Source organism: Hibiscus syriacus, unplaced genomic scaffold (genome assembly GCF_006381635.1).
Source record: "Hibiscus syriacus cultivar Baekdansim isolate YM2019G1 unplaced genomic scaffold, ASM638163v2 tig00113096_pilon, whole genome shotgun sequence".
Classification (NCBI taxonomy): Eukaryota; Viridiplantae; Streptophyta; class Magnoliopsida; order Malvales; family Malvaceae; genus Hibiscus; species Hibiscus syriacus.
In genome coordinates, this window is record NW_024063440.1 from 604,164 (window position 1) to 607,924 (window position 3,761).

A 3,761-nucleotide genomic window follows, 5' to 3' on the forward strand; every position below is an offset into this window, starting at 1 on the left:
TTTGGCACTTCTTGTACATGTTTTTAAACAGTTCAGCTTTGTTCTTGGATCCCAGGAATGCCACCATTTTGTTGTCAATAGAAAAGCATCATGTATAGTGCGTGGAGAAAGTAGAATAAGAGGAAATCTATTCTCAATTGGAAGATTATGAATATAGCCCATTTTCCGTTCAGTAGCACAAAAATACTTCGAATCTACATATTTTGGCTCTACATTGTATAAATACCGTGACATTTCGGTCCAAACACCAAATAGAGCAAGTGCCACATTCTCGTAGTAGAAATGAGGTGGCCCAATAACATCTTCTGAAAGTGTTCTTTGTGTTATTTGATTTGATTCTGTAGGAACCCCAAAACCAATCATTGGATATGGAAGATGAACTGCATGATCGTCTTTATTAAGAAGCTTCTTTTCAAGCTTCCTCTTCTTCTTCCTCTTCAAAAAAATCATAGCCTGAGTTTCACATTTTCTTGTAATTGGGATCATTGCATAATGGCTTCCTATCTTCTATCGGAAAAAGTATGTCAACAGCCTTAGCCATTTGAGTATCACATATAAAATTTGTCAACTCTGCAATTGATGAATCCGGACCACATCTCTCCATGGATATTGAAGCCTCAGCCTCTGAGTATCCCCATTTTCGTCAAGTATAATAGTTTATTCTCCTCATCAGAATCAGAATTCAGGATTTCCTCGATATCAGAAGAACTATCAATATCTGTGAAATCATCCTGAAAGATCGCTTCATAATCAGATGAGTAGTTATCAGAATCAATATGTTGCATGGAAAAATATATTCCAGAAATAGCCTTCACTGAAAACAAGGTTCACTGTGTCAGTCTAGAATGAATTACCAAGTGACTTACACCATTCTGTCCAATTAGATCCCTCCAGATCCAAAGAATGGGCACCTCATTCAGAAGAGGCACATATCTTAGACATTTCTGTCAGAATGATTGATTACTTCTTAAGTTTGTAACAACATGAAGAGAATTCCTCAAATTACTTGATAACAATGTTGTTTTGTAATATCAGAATGAGAGCATTCAAGATTAACAAATTTTGGGCACGGATAGAGCCACGAGTACCCGCAATGGGGCATTAGAAAAACTGGACATCGTGAGGATCATGATACTGAAATCAAACAAACATTGAAAGTGAGCCTTACAGTTTAGAAGGTTGGGGGCATTTTGAAGGCCCAATTCAGACAGATCCATGTGGGACATCTTGAAAGCCCATTTCAACCAGAAATAGAATGGTGGGGCATTTTGAAGGCTCATAGTAATGTGAATATTTGGGCATTCTTGGAAGCTCATCTCAACAAGAAGTAATGTTGAGCACTTTAAAAGATTACTTCAGATAGATCCATGTGGAGCATTTTGAAGGATCAAATTAACAAGAAGAAAATGATGGGGCATGCTAAAAGCCCATTTCAATCAGACATTGGAATATTAATTCATTTCGAACATTTGTATCAGTAAATTCTGGGTCATGCTGAAAGCCCATCTCAATCAGAATCAAGAATGTTGGCACATTTTGAACATTTATATTATAAAATATTAGGGCATACTGAAACCCCATATCATCTTGCTGAAAGATAATTGATTTGAACAAATATTTCCAATGAGGCAGAAAGGAATAAAGAATAAAAATGGTGAAACAGTGACAGTAGAGCTGACTGTACATAATTGCTTTGTTCATCAGGCAGTTGCATTAGGGTCCTGGTATTGAACAAATATTTACTCTGCAAGTATGGTTTCAAATACCCAATCTTCTTAACCATCTGTCATATAACAACGTGTTCTTTGTTAAGCTACATCACAGTTGCATGGATAAAGATGATCCCCGATGAGACCATTCGATCCAGGGTTCAGTTCTTCAAGATCTCGGCTTTGAATTTGATATTTTGTGTGTCGGTGATGATTGGAAATATTTCTTTGAGATTCTTGACAATTAGTTTCAATCATGTTGTTGAGGCTACAAAATCGTTTTTCACATCAGTTTTGCCTACTTGCTGACATTGAAGGAGTCTTGACTTATCAATAATTCCATAGAACTCCTTCTTTACATATAGATGATGTGTTTCTACTTCCTACAACACTAATTATGGAAGAAAACGTGATCGATACCACAACTGGAAGAATGTGTTGTCAAATGTTATACGAGCATTTGAGCAGAAGCCACAAGAAATGATGAATGTGTTATCAAGTGTTTTGCGAACCAGTAATTATGGTGCTGAGCCAATGTTGCAATCATATGGCATTTCCATTTATGGATCCGAGATGAAGTCTGTCTTCTACAACACCAAACTTTAAAGTGAAATAAAGATTTTTTCCACAAAAGGGAAGCATAAATTTTAACAACAAACTAGTGGAGCCAACTAATGATGAACGACAGGTTGTTGTTAAACATCTTGACATGATATGGTCCAAGTTGCCTTATTCAAGATCTGATTAGATGTGGAGACATGAAAAGAATTAGGATAAATCTTCATTGTGATGTATTTCAAGAGTCAAATCAGAACAGATTCTATTCTCCTAATTAATCTCTGCTGAGCTTAACATATATACATCTACACTCTTCAAAGATGATGGATTTTCTCTTCAAAGATAATATATTCTCTTTTCAAAGATGAAAGCTTTATTGGATTTCTACGCAAGTCCAGACAAAGAAAGTTGGTTTTATCCAGACAAAATGGGGCATCAAGGTTATAGTTCTGACTACGGTAATAGTTCCATAAATGAAACATTTTCTTCTGAGACTTTAATGCAAATGAAGCAAAGAAGACACAAAGATTGCTCTTCCAAATCAGAAATGCAGTTTGAAATGACATTTTGACCAAGTGAAGGAAGACCGAGTTCACCACTTTGAAATCAAATAAAGATGAACTTAACATTCATGCATCATATCTAGACATTTGCAAATAGGGGCATTTTCATTCATTTTATCCATGTTGAATATTTGACAGGAATTTCAAAGATTTTAGCAAAGATTTGAATCCACCACCCGATGGATTAGCATTGCCAGACAAAGTTCATAATGAGAAGAACTCATCTGAAGAAGGAAGAAGAAGTTCATAATGAGAAGAACTTGTTCAACCTTTTGTTTTAATTCATCACTCGATGGATTAACATTGCCAGGTAGAGTTTATAATGAGAATAACTCATCTGAAGAAGGAAGAAGAAGTTCATGAGAAGAACTTGTTCAACATTTTTCTTTAATTCATCACTCGATGGATTAACATTGCCAGGTAGAGTTCGTAATGAGAAGAACTCATCTGAAGAAGGAAGAAGAAGTTCATAATGAGAAGAACTTGTTCAACATTTTTCTTTAATTCATCACTCGATGGATTAACATTGCCAGGTAGAGTTCGTAATGAGAAAAACTCATCTGAAGAAGGAAGAATAAGTTCATAATGAGAAGAACTTGTTCAACCTTTTGCTTTAATTCATCACTCGATGGATTAGCATTGCCAGAGAAAGTTCATAATGAGAAGAACTCATATGAAGAAGGAAGAAGAAGTTCATAATGAGAAGAACTTGTTCAACCTTTTGCTTTAATTCATCACTCGATGGATTAGCATTTCCAGGTAGAGTTCGTAATGAGAAGAACTCATATGAAGAAGGAAGAAGAAGTTCATAATGAGAAGAACTTGTTCAACCTTTTGCTTTAATTCATCACTCGATGGATCAGCTTTTCCAGAGAAAGTTCATAATGAGAAGAACTCATCTGAAGAGGAAGAAGAAGTTCATAATGAGAAG